Source organism: Gouania willdenowi, chromosome 3 (assembly GCF_900634775.1).
Source record: "Gouania willdenowi chromosome 3, fGouWil2.1, whole genome shotgun sequence".
Lineage (NCBI taxonomy): Eukaryota > Metazoa > Chordata > Actinopteri > Blenniiformes > Gobiesocidae > Gouania > Gouania willdenowi.
This window is the reverse complement of record NC_041046.1, coordinates 14120015-14134352: the sequence shown is the minus strand read 5'-3', so window position 1 is coordinate 14134352 and position 14338 is coordinate 14120015.

Below are 14338 nucleotides of genomic sequence, written 5' to 3'. Positions count from 1 at the left end.
GCGCGTTGATTGGCTACTTCCTTTGTCAATAACCTTCAGACACGCTGAGGGGTTTTCCCATAGATGACGAAGGACATAGTTAGGTTACAGTGTGACTCTGAGGGATAATTATTCAGTGTGCAGTCAGCGATGCAGGAACAATTCAACCAACTAAGTACGCACTTCAAACCAATCGAGTCATGACTATTATCAACCCAAAATAAATAAAAAATTGAAATATAAAAAAAAAGAAAATGAACTCTGGGCTGGGAGTCAACAATAAAATCAAATTGTGACAGTAATATTGATGTTTTAATAGCATTATGAATGAACAGTGTTGGGAGTAACTAGTTATTTTTGTAATATATTACAGTAATATATTCCTTTTTCAAGTAACTCAGTAGTGTAACTCAATACAAAAGTGAAAAGTGGACATATATTACTAGTTACCATTGAAGTATCTGAAGTTACGTGCATGTTTAATTTAGGAGCATATTTGCTTTGTTTTCTCACTGTTTGAAATTATTTGAGGAGAAAAATTGATCATTATAATTAAATATAACTTATGGGGAACAAAAAAGAGCTTTTCTGCTCCTGAAACAGCAGAAGTATTTGAAACAAAATTTAAACCAATGTTATTTGAACATTATCACTGTGTTATAATTGATGTTCTGGACCAAAAGTAACTCAAAGTATTGTAACTCAGTTACATTTTAAAAAACAGTAATATTGTAATAGAAATATATTACATTTTTATCCCAGTAACTAGTAATATAAATATATTGCAAGTTCAGAGTAACGTACCCCACACTGTGAATGGCTATTCAGTGTCACTAATGTTATGTTTCTATTTGTTTTTGTTCTTTTTTTTATTATTATTATGTTTCTTATGAATGTACTTTTTGTCTAAGGGATAGACCTTGCCTATCAATATTACACATGGTCAATTAGTTTAGGCCGGGATTTAAGTTATCTGCTCTTTGCACATCAATAATTAAGAAAGGCTGTAAGATTGTGTTCTGATGCTCTGATGTGACACATTTTGAAGAGGAATGCACACAAAGAGCTACATACTGGATACGTACTGGCTATCAAGTATTGACGTCACGCGAAAAGGTATATAATAAAAGTAACTCATTGCCAAGAAAAGTAACTATTTGTCCATCCATCCATTCATCTTCTCCCGCTTAGCCGTTTCCAGGTCGCGGGGGCAGCATCCTCAGTAGGGAGGCCAAGACTTCCCTCTCCCCGGCCACTTCCTCCAGCTCTTCCGGGGGGACCCCGAGACGTTCCCAGGCCAGCCGAGAGACATAGTCTCTCCAGCGTGTCCTGGGTCTTCCCCGGGTCCTCCTTCCGGAGGGATGCCCCCTGAACGCCTCACTAGGGAGGCGTTCAGGGGGCATCCTAATTAGGTGCCCGAGCCACCTCATCTGGCTCTTCTCGATGCGGAGGAGCAGCGACTCTACTTTGAGCCCCTCCCGAATGCCTGAGCTTCTCACAATAGGGAGAGCCCAGCCACCCTACGGAGGAAACTCATTTCGGCCGCTTGTACCCGTGATCTTGTTCTTTCGGTCATGACCCAAAGTTCATGACCATAGGTGAGGGTTGGAACGTAGACCGACCTGTAAATCGAGAGCTTCGCATTTTGGCTCATCTCCCTTTTTACAATGACGGACCGGTGCAGACTCCGCATCACTGCAGATGACCAATCCACCTGTCGATCTCTCGCTCCATCCTTCCCTCACTCGTGAACAAGACCCCGAGGTACTTGAACTCCTCCACCTGGGGCAGAACCTCATCTCCAACCCAGAGAAGGCACTCCACCTTTTTCCGGTCGAGAACCATGGACTGATTCTCATTCCGGCCGCTTCACACTCGGCTGCGAACCGATCCAGTGAGAGTTGAAGGTCACGATATGTTGGAGCCAACAGGACCACATCATCTGCAAAAAGCCTTGATGCAATACTGAGGCCCCCAAACCGGACCCCCTCAACGCCTTGACTGCACCGAGAAATTCTGTCCATAAAAGTTATGAACAGAATCGGTGACAAAGGGCAGCCCTGGCGGAGTCCAACCCTCACCGGAAACGATTTCGACTTGCAATGCGGACCAGACTCTGACTCCGGTCATACAGGGAACAAACAGCTCCTATCAGGAAGTTCGATACCCCATACTCCCGGAGGACCCCCCACAGGAATCCCCGAGGGACACGGTCAAATGCCTTTTCCATGTCCACAAAACACATGTGGACTGGTTGGGCAAATTCCCCTGACCCCTCAAGGACCCTGCTGAGGGTGTAGAGCTGGTCCACAGTTCCACGGCCAGGACAAAAACAACATTGCTCCTCCTGAATCCGAGGTTCAACTATCCGGCGGACCCTCCTCTCCAGTACCCCTGAATAGACCTTACCGAGGTGGCTGAGGAGTGTGATCCCTCTATAATTGGAACACACCCTCCGGTCCCCCTTCTTAAAAAAGGGGGACCACCACCCCGGTCTGCCAATTCAGAGGCACTGCCCCCGATGTCCACGCGATGTTGCAGAGTCGTGTCAGCCATGACAGCCCCACAACATCCAGGGCTTTGAGGAACTCCGGGCGGATCTCATCCACCCCCGGAGCCCTGCCACCGAGGAGCTTTGTAACCACCTCGGCAACCTCAGCCCCAGAGATAGGAGAGCCCACTCTCGGGTCCCTAGGCCCTGCTTCCTGATTGGAAGGCGTGTCGGTGAGATTGAGGAGGTCTTCGAAGTCTTCCCCTCACCGATCCACAACGTCTCGAGTCGAGGTCAGCAGCGCACCATCCGCACCATACATAGTGTTGACGGTGCACTGCTTCCCCCTCCTGAGACGCCGGATGGTGGTCCAGAATCTCTTCGAAGCCGTCCGGAAGTCGTTCTCCATGGCCTCACCAAATTCCTCCCATGTCTCCGGGTTTTTGCCTCGGCGACCGCCGTGGCTGCACTCCGCTTGGCTCGTCGGTACCTGTCTGCTGCCTCCGGAGTCCCACAGGCCAAAAAGGCCCGGTAGGACTCCTTCTTCAGCTTGACGGCATCCCTCACCTCCGGTGTCCACCAACGGGTTCGGGTATATTGCCGCCACGACAGGCACCGACTACCTTGCGGCCACAGCACCGATCAGCCGCCTCAGCAACAGAGGCACAGAACATGGCCCACTCGGACTCAATGTCCCCCGCCTCCTCCGAGACATGGTTGAAGTTTTCCCGGAGGTGGGAGTTGAAGCTCCTTCTGACAGGACACTCTGCCAGGCGTTCCCAGCAGACCCTCACTATACGTTTAGGTCTGCCAGGTCTAACCGGCATCCTCCCCGCCATCAGAGCCAACTCACCACCAGGTGGTGATCAGTTGACAGCTCCGCCCCTCTCTTTACCCGAGTGTCCAAGACATGCGGCCGCAAGTCCGATGACACGACTACGAAGTCAATCATCGAACTGCGGCCTAGGGTGTCCTGGTGCCAAATGTACATATGGACACCCTTATGCTTGAACATGGTGTTTGTTATGGACGATCTGTGACGAGCACAGAAGTCCAACAACAAAACACCGCTCGGGTTCCGATCAGGGGGGCCGTTCCTCCCAATCACGCCCCTCCAGGTCTCACTATCGCTGCCAACGTGCGCGTTGAAGTCCCCCAGCAGAAGGAGGGAATCCCCAGAAGGAGCACTCTCCAGTACTCCCTCTAAAGAATCCAAGAAGGGTGGATACTCCGAGCTGCTGTTTGGCCCAAAGGCACAAACAACAGTCATGATCCATCCCCCCACCCGAAGGCGGAGGGAGGCTACCCTCTCGTCTACCGGGGTAAACTCCAACGTACAGGCACAGTCGGGGGGCAAGAAGTATAGCCACCCCGGCCCGGCGCCTCTCACCATTGGCGACTCCAGAGTAGAAGAGAGTCCAACCCCTGTCGAGAAGGCTGGTTCCAGAGCCCTTGTTATGTGTCGAGGTGAGACCGACTATATCTAGTCCGAACTTCTCCACCTCGCACACAAGCTCAGGCTCCTTCCCCGCCAGAGAGGTGACATTCCACGTCTCTAACGCTAGCTTCTGTAGCCGGGGATCAAATCGCCAAGGCCCCCGCCCTGGACGACTGCCCGATCCACATTGCACCGGCCTCATATGATCCCTCCTGCGGGTGGTGGGCCTACGGGAGGGCGGGCCCACGTCGTCCTTTCGGGCTTTGCCCGGCCGGGGCCCGTGGGCAAAGCCCCGGCCACCAGGCGCTCGCACTCGAGCCCCAACCCCGGGCCTGGCTCCAAGGTGGGGCCCCGGTAGCGCCAATCCGGGCGACGTGAACTGCCTTTGTTGTTTCATGTACATATATGGCTATTGAACCACTCTTAGTCGGACCCGTCACCTGGGACCTGTTTGCCTTGGGAGACCCTACCAGGGACATTAAGCCCCCGACAACATAGCTCACAGGATCATTCGGGTACTCAAACCCCTCCACCACGTTAAGGTGGCGGTTCACGGAGGAGATTTTTTAGATACGTGTGTCGTGAGGTGCTTCATTAAATTCAAGTTCGTCTAGAGTTAAAAAAAAAAAAAAAAAAAAAAAAGCAGCATAAGGTTTTTAATGAGAAATCACATTTTTTTTTTCAGATTGTAAAAAAGTGTGACCTCAGTGTTCCCGATAGTGGAGAGACCCTGGCGAAGATTCTTTATAAATATGTCCTGGGGACATAATATGTAGTTAGAAATAATATGTAGTTAGAAATATCACATTTGATATTTTGCTGCCATGATTAAGTTTTTATTTAGAGTTACACAATATTTTCTGAGAGTGGAGAGGTCCTAGACGGCTAAGACTGTTTGTTAATATGTAGACTGGAGTGATCTGGAGTGTTAAACATTTAGAAATAACCGATTTGAGTTTTGCAGGCAGCTTTAGTTTTTTAATGGAAGGCTACACACTTTTTCAGGTCAAAATAACGTGTGCCCATAATGTTTTTGACGGTGAAGATGTCCTTGATTGCTAAAACTGTAAATAAATAAATTAAATAAACTGTAAATCAGGTCCGGTCGCCATCTTGAGGATGCAAAGTCTCTTCAAGCAAAGAATCAAGTGTTGGTGACTGCTATGGTGAGTTCAGAATTTTTTTCTAAAATTGTGACGCGCCATGGGAAAGCAGAGCGGTGTCTGTGTTTGAGGTGTGGAATTCCAACAGCTGATAATTACCATAGCGACTGCCTTTGGCTAACCACAATCTTCTTATTGTTTTCGACCAAAAAACTGCATATTGCAGTAAAACATGACTAAGCAGTTATTGTTGCTTTCTTCTCCTCCTCACCTCTTCTGCCCACAGAAATAGTCCATGTAAGACCATGGTCCACTGTTTTGTCCTACCACCGTGTCGCGTTGGGTCACAAACATGTCAGCTCATCCCATGAAGGCGATTCGAGGAAAAATACGGCTGCTAAAATAGAAACCGATTGTGAACACTTGTGTGCTTTGATTTAGCTATTTACAAAACATAAAGATATTAACTGTGGACAAACCATATAAAAAAGCAATTCATAACTATTCCTCGGGATTTATGTTAATGCAAATGTCCAGACTTTATTATGCCCCTTTAGCCTGCTGCTCTGAGGGGACGTAAACATTGAGCACAAAGTTCTTTCTGTTGATCCTGGCAGTGGATAACACAGGAGTTAACAAATTTCCTGTCCAATTTTGCTATGTATGTTTATGAGAGCAGGCAGTTGCTTGCCCCTGAAGATTGCGCCGGAGCACCAGGATATTTGGGGCCATTATTTAGTCTTTACAGCGATTGACTCTCTAATTTTACCCAGCAGAGCAACAGCCACAGACTGTTTAACATAGACATTCTATACATAGATGCCTCATAGACTGACGCTGCCTATGGGCTATATGGACAGTGAGGCGTGATGTATTTCCGGTTGAAAATAAGACCGATGAAGTATTTCCTGTTACTGCTTTCGGACAATCAAAACAGTGGAGAAGTGAGCTTTTGAAATATGTTTTTCACAGTTTCATTTTATTGTGCCTGTTTGTGTGGTTGTGTTTCTCCACAATGACATCCAAAAGGAGGAAGTTTACCTTCCAAACAAGAGGAGATAGCACATCAAGATACCACTGTTGCGTTCCTAAGTGTACAGCTTCAGCTAGATGTAGTTCTGCTTTGAGTTTTTTTATGTTCCCACAAGAGGATGAGCTGCAAAAAAAGTGGATCATCAACATCTGGAGAGATAAACCCTAACCCCTAACCCTGACATTAAGGAGCGATCAAATGCACAAGGGCGTCGGCAGAGTGTTCCCTGTTCTTTTTTAATGGAATAATAACTCCCTTCCTGTTCTTCGTCCTGGTGTTTAGGAGCGAAGAGACCAATTAGACTTTCCCTCTGAGGACCTCGAGGAGGAAATGAATGTACTATGTCCTGACCACGACTACTGCTCGTCTGCTGAGATGGGTGCATTGGAATTAGCCCTCAGTGTTATAGAGGAGGTCCGGGCGGAGAATGCGGCGCTCCGGAGACAGATGAAGAAGATGACCATCAGCAACAAGTTTGGCTTGGAACGATTTGCTGCTTCAGATGAGGACATTAGGTTTTATACAAGGTAAGAAATGCTATCAAAACATATATGCAGCAGTTAAAGTAACATTTGCGCCTAGCTAAACATAAAACAAGAGGAGCAACTCTGAATAAACGGGAAAAACTGTTTGTGAGGTAAAGGCCAGTAGCTTATGCAAATGTCTAATATGTCCGCTGCTATTTACTGCCGTTTTTGAGTTGTATGAGATTAATATGAAAACTATAGTAATTTGTCATAATACACCTTTTCGCAGTGACATCATTAACTGGGACATTTGCCTTAGCAATGCCCTCTGCTATCTTAAGAGGGGTTTACATTTGCCTGACAACCGCTATCTACACTGTTTACTGCAGACAACACGAAGATTTTACTCAATGTTGTACACATATTTCAGCCGATTAGAGCCAAAGGCCAAGCACCGATATGAAGGGAAGTTACATCTGGTTGGTTTGGAATCATGTCCATAATATACACCTCAAGGTTCATGGAAAAACGATCCCACAACATGGCCAGATCTCCAATGGCCTGCGATTTATGAGTACCTCATTAACAGCCCTGGTGTCTATACAATGGAGAAGATGAGGACTTACAAAAGCTTGGATGCATATATTTTATTTAAGGTAGGCTAATGTATGTGTTTTTCTGTCTATATAGGCCTGTGTCATCATGATAGTTGGCTCGTTACGCAATGTGACTATGCTAGGCTAGCGCCGCTAATAATATAATAATAATAATACAGCCTAAATTAAAACATACATGGGTATATGAAGCACATTTGTTTATTTAATATACTTACAGTTTATATACACGTCAACGCATTGCATATTTACTGTTAATTTCATGTTGCTTGTCTTCAAGTTAGATATAATAGCCATAAACATTTCAGTCATTACTGAATAAATTACAATTTAAATGTAGGCTAATTCATAATCAATGTCATAAAATCAGTCAGGAAGAAATTAGATCTGCAAAATACACATCCTACCATTAACAAAATACTACTGCAAAACATAAGACCACTTTGATTTTGGGCTCCATGTAGTTCCATCTACGATTGTTCGCCTCAGCGCTTGGATCCATAATTTCCGTTTCTGGCCTTTTTCTGTCGGTGTTCTGTAAAAGGCTATCTCTTCCTTCAGCCATGTGTGGTTATGATTGCCAAATGCTACGCAGGATTTGGGCAATATATGATAAAAATCAGCCAGACTGCAAAATCAGCGGTAAATAGCAGTTGTCAGGCAAATGATTACCACTCTTAAAATGGCGACACGCGTTGCTAAGTCAAGTAATGACGTCACACGAAAAGGTGTATACAGTAGGGTTAGGAACCGGAAGTTCTTTCAAAGTCTTCACTCAAACGCGGAAGTGAAGCGTGCATATAGCCCATTGGAGGTGACAATCAGCGCGGCCGCCATCTTGGAAAGGTCTGCATTTATTTCTACCCCCACTTACAATAATCATCATGACTCCCCAAATCTTTAGCCGATTTTTACACGGTTTAATTTGTTACAAAAGGCAGAGATTTCGTTATGAAGCAGGATGCTGTCAACATTAAAAGATACGTGCTTTCATTCTAAAAGACTTTGTATTATGCTCTAACAAAGACATGTGGTAGGCTATGGCATATTTGTAAATGTATCAAAGAATTAATTTGATATTTCATTAAAGAAACAAGTTTGGTTGAATTTATCTCACACACGCACACACACACACACAAAATGTATTATAGATGTGATACTTTTTATTGATAATAATATACGATAAATATGATGTAAAATTATATAATCAAAACATTATATAAAACAAAACAAAATTTAACAAAATAAAGTTCAACTGTATTAATCAAATTACTTTTATCCTAATATGCAAAATACAGTATGAAAGATGATAAAATACTTGTTTTGTTTTTGTCTGATTTGTTTTCATAACACTTTGATAATAATTGCTTCATATTGTTATTTGCAGTTTTTATTTGAGAAACTAAATGTGACAAATTATAAAAGATTTTGTTGTTATTCATTTGATTCCTGTCAAAAACACTTATTTTGTGTGGTCTAATTCCTAGAAATGCAGAAAGAACGAAAGGTAAAAAAAAACAAAAAAAAAAAAACAAGTCTGATTATCTGACGTGTCCCGTAACTGTCAAAATGATCAGGTTTGAAGTGCTCGCTACAGAGCATTGATGAATCAGTAGTAACAAAACCCTCCCATTTAAAAACAACTTACCATTGCCTCCTCACGCCTGCATCACTGGAAAACCTTCAAAATGTGAAAAAGAATAAAACAGCAAGAGATAATGAGAGAACCAGTTCCCACTCTTGTACACGTAAGTAACGTTAGTTACGATGACATACAGTATTATAAATGGTAAAATAACTAAGGATGTCCCGATTCGATCACGTGTTTAAAAATCGGTCCCGATCATGTGGTTTCAGACTCGATCGGAATCGGACGGTATCTCCCGATCAGGACTTGGATATTTATGTATATCTATTATCATTATAGAGGTAGGTGGTATACCGGTTCATGCAAAATACCGGTATATATTTGCGTTATGATATACATTTTTAATATACCGCCGTACCGTATATTGATAACACAACGTTCAGAACGCTACGCTGCATGTGAAGGTAAACAGTAGCACTCTGGTTATGGTGTAAATGGATAAGAAAGCTCTGAAGCTGCAGAACTAGTAAAACATGATGACACAGAAGAAGTTGTGTCAACAAGAGGAGCCCTGTTTGTTGTTTGGATGCAGAACAAGTTGGATGCAGAGTGGAGGTGGAGAGTTAGACCCAAGTTTTCAAACGTTTGTGAATAAAGCAGTTCAACAGCAGGTAAATCCCTACCACATTTGTCCTGTTTGGAAGAGACCAAACGTATCATTAGCCTCTGGTAACTAGCTTGATGCTAGTTTGTGTGTGCACTGCACACAGATGTTTGTCTGCTCCGCACTAGTGTTTGTTTGCTCTTGCATGCACGTTTGTGCGCGCTCGCTCGCGCCAGTATTTGTGTGATTTGCGCGTGTGTTTGTGTGTGAGAATTGACCATCCTAAGTCAATCTACTGCAGTATTTCCTATATCAAGCGCCTAGAGCAGAACGTGCAAGTGTGTACTAAATCAGCGAGTGGGTCACAGACCTGTACTGGGTGGGTAGTTTACAGCTGGTCAAAAATGAACAAATACTTAATGTCTCATGTTGGACTTGTCTTTTATTTTAAAATAACTTTTTCTTTTGACAAGCATGCAGTAAAATGCATGTTGCAAGGAAAAATATATGGATTTATGTTTAAAAAAATATTATATATATATATATATATATATATATACAGTATATGTGTGTTTTTAACAGCTATTTTTGAAAAACTAAATGTAATTGGTTGAATTAAAAAAAATAAAATAAATGGTCATGATTTAATGACCGTGGAAAAATGTGAGTCCCAGGATGAGACCAGATGAGAACCCCTGTTCTAAATCAACCTCTATCTGCAGGCCTCACACACTTTATTTAATAAGCAGCTAATACTTTACATGCTCTACAATGTCAACACAATTAAGTTGTCATACTTTTCATCAAGAAAAACATACACTTCAATCTGTGGAACTCAATGAGGAGAGTAAGCATTAAGAGTGCAGTTCCTAAAAGCACATTACTGGCCTTAATTTACAGCACTGTGGCACTTTTACTTTCCTATTTGTTAACATGCCTGTTGGGTATTTTAAGATGAGGCACATTTTTATTTAATATTATTTAATCTTGAACTAAAGTCTAACTTGATTTTTTAAATTTATTTATTTATTCTTATTGCTTGATTGATCAAGCTACATCACAGAAGTGTTCTGTTTAGGGTTGAATGTTAAAATAAGGTGAATAAAATAAATAAGGGACATCCTGGATCTGTTTTTTTGCTCTTCTTTTTTAATGTATTATAGAAGTATCGGATGAGGACTCGGTATCGGCCAATTCTCAAAATCAAAGGACTCGGACTCGGGGGCAAAAAAACCTGATCGGGACATTCCTAAAGATAACCTAAAGGATTGTTCAATCTTTCTTGTGAAAGGTAATCCCACGGGATCTGGTTTGAATACTGCGCTGTTATTGCAAACAAAAGCTGCACAAAACACCAGCATAGTTGCTTTCTAGTGCTAGCGTAGAGTGAGGAGACCTCTCCAATATTGTGGCGACGTTTGATGCGTTCCAGCACGTCATGAGGCGTCTACATCTATAATGTCTATGCTGCTAAAGGAAGGGAAAACTTTTTTTTTTTTTTTTTTAACAAATTAAGCTTACAGTCTTACACTTTTCAAAGAACAGTTGCACATTAAGCATGAATTACAAGGAAATTAAAAAATAAATAAATTGGACATTGCAATTTGTAACAATTGTATAAGCCAACAGCATTAAGGTGCAATGGGGTCAAAAGATATCAGATTATTATAAAGCCATACTGCCTTCTTGGAATTAAGAGTCCTTCAGATATATTAGTTCTTTTAGAAACATATTCAAAGCAGGTTTAGTGTCACCTAATTTACATTTGTGTACAAATAATTTTGCCATAATGATAAGATCAGTGTAAGTCCAAGACAGTATTTCTAAATTATTAAAGCTGATATCTGGAGTTTCTGAGAAACATCTCGATGTTCTGCCCTCAACAGCTCCACTTCCTCCCACTACCTCTCCCAATCTACCAGAAGCCACGCCTTTACTTTTCCGCATGCGCATCGCGGAACATAACAAGGTTGCATCGGGTCGCATTGATATAGGTCCATGGGTCAGGCAAGAGCCAAAATCAGCCATTGCAGCTCATTAGAGCTATGTGTAGATGGTGGATCATGTTTGAATATAGTGTTGGTGTTCTACTATATAATCTTAGTTTTTAGTTCCTATTTTTAGGTTTAGGGCTTTTTTCCAAGTGGTTAGGTTAATGCTATTAAACGGTATAAGCTTTAGCAAGTAAGTAGGTTTTGAGTTTAGCCTTAAAGGTGGAGAGAGTAGCAGCCTCCTATACTAAGACTGGGAGCTGGTTCCAATGGTTAGGAGCCTGGTAACTTTAGGAACTTCCAGAAGACCAGCAAACTGAGAGCGGAGTGTTCTGCCTGGACGATAGGGCACTAACGGGTCTCTAAGATACACAGGAGCTTGATCATGTAGAGTTTTGTATGCTAACAGGAGGATTTTAAACTCTATTCTAGATTTTACAGGAAGGGCTCATACAATACATTAATGTATGTGAATGACCATCGGCAGTAGACCAGAGTAAAAAGACTAGTTGGGTGTTTTTTTGCATTCCAAAAATTATCATACATACAATAAACAAAGATTTCTCAAAAACTGGATATCAGCTTTAAGGAAGGGTTCGGTCCTCCTATGAAACCACAGAGTTGGAACTGTCGCCCCTGCACTGATTATTTTTGTTTCAGGTCACGGATTTTGTCACAACACCAGAACCACTTTGTCTTTTTTTATATACATGAGAAAAAGATGATCCTTAAAGCTTATATCCAAAGTTTCTGAGAAATCTATGTTTATGTATCATTCTTTTGAAATGCGTAAAAATACCTAACTAGTCTTTTACTATGGTCTCCTGCCGGTGGTCATTCATATACATAATGTTTATAAGTCTTGCCTTCATCCTATAGACCCTTATACAAATGCAAGAAAGCGCCGACTTCGCCCAACCAATAGGCTTCGACTTCCTGGAGCAAGCCACTGTCAATCAAAGTGAATGCTCGTGCACCGTCACTGAGCAGTAAACACCGAAACTCCAGTTACACACGATTGCCAACGTATAAAGCTTCTACGAAAAAACTACAAAAAAGTCAGAGTACAAAGCTTGTGGATAAACGTCTTTGTGACCACAACAGGATTTATCTCGGAGCTGTTTTTCAAAGAGGGAGGGACTTGCTGTTTTTAAAAGGATTCCGAACGAACCTGGATTTGGTGACATTTCTCATGGACAGGTGATAAACATGTTTTAATCAAAAGTTATGGCACTCTAACAATAATTATAATTGTTTGTTATGTTACACAAATGCAGAGAAGTAGTTTCTGGTAGACTGACAGAGGCAGGGGAGGAAGTAGAGCTGTTGAGGATGGGAAACTCCGGATAGCAGCTTTAATCAAATTCCTAAAGAAAGATAAAGTTCAACAGTGAGACCATCACTTCCAGTGACTTCCTTAGATTCACTGAATTTACAGCGAAAGTAATTTCTGCCAATGAGAAATCAGTTCCTTTCTTTGAAAGAAAAGTTTTTAATATGATCCATAAAATATTTGCACTTACTCTGATTAAATTCAGATGTGTATACAGTAACTCAATATGAAATGAACTGGTGTATTTTCCAGTATTTTGAGGATTTGATATTGTTATTTTAAGATAGACAATAATATCTAGTTTTTTTTTCAAAGATGAAAAAAAAACCATAATATTTGAAGGATTAACCTTTTTGAATTGCATTCAAATCTTCAGACTTCCAACTTGTTCTTTAAAATGTTCATCATCTAACAAGTTATTATCCCAGTATCCCATTAGATTTGTTTTTTTGGATCCATTTAAACAGTTTATTTTGCTATGATCTGACAAAGGAACGATACAGTGAGAAATATCTGAAATAAATTGTAACCCTTGCACTGAAAGCCTGCTGGAATTGACTTTGGTATTGTGATTCATAAATCTCCAGGCATCTGAGAGCAGGAGGTGGTCACATAAGAAGGATGTGGGTTTAAATCCAGCAGATGGCGTAATTCTTGAAGGAACGCAACAAATTTCTTCATCGGGGCATCAATGAAATCTCATCCAATAAAGAGAACAGAGTCAATGTATTTTCATTTTAACTTTAATAATTTCAAAGAGAGTCTATAGAACAGTTCTTTAGCATAAGAATTTCTCTTAGGTCCATTTAACTAGATATATTTACTCCAAGGGGCTCTGTGTGCATGTCAGATGTCAGTCAATTAGGGCTGGACAATATAGACAGAGACTCATATCAATATTTTGTTTTCAAAATGGTGATATACGATATAAATCTAGAAATTTTTAACTTGATTAAGTCTGACCAGAAAGACAATTCTGGGTTAAATGTGCAAAACCTCACAGGCACATTCATTTATATACAGCTGCACAATATGTGCCACTTCAGTCTTTTTCTACTATAAAGGACTGCACGTGTGAGTGAGTTCTGTAGTGTGGCCTGTTTAGGGGTCGGTCTGGGCTAGGTCGCACTCAGTAATCATCTACCTGTGCTTTTCATGCTGTTATGAGGAGTAGCCAAGTAGCAACTCCTAAAACCACTATTTTAACACAAAATGAGATATAAAATTAAATAAGTTGTCATAGACAATATATTGTAAATATCTCTGAAAAATCACATATTTTGATATGTTACCCAGGTTCACACTGAATAATACAGACTCAGAGCACTCCACGTGAATCATCATTACTCTTAAGATGGTTATAGTATTATTATAGTACTTTTTATAAAAAGCATGTTTTCTCACACTTAATTTTAACAAATGTGTCCCTCTTCAACAGGTTTGTGAAGCTTGGGTTGCAACACTGCAGTTATTATACCCCTCTATAAGAGTGATCACCCTGCAATGAGGACATTTTTAAAAGAAAAGGTAGTCAATGGAGGAGCCATCCCTGGATTTCATTAACTTTGAGAAAAATACCTTGGTGCACTTTACCAGAAAGAAAAATAGGCACTTAAAACCCATGCTGCACAAAAGGCTGTTGCTGTGATATTTGATGTGGAGGGGAGATGTGTATTGATTGAACATCCTCATTGCAC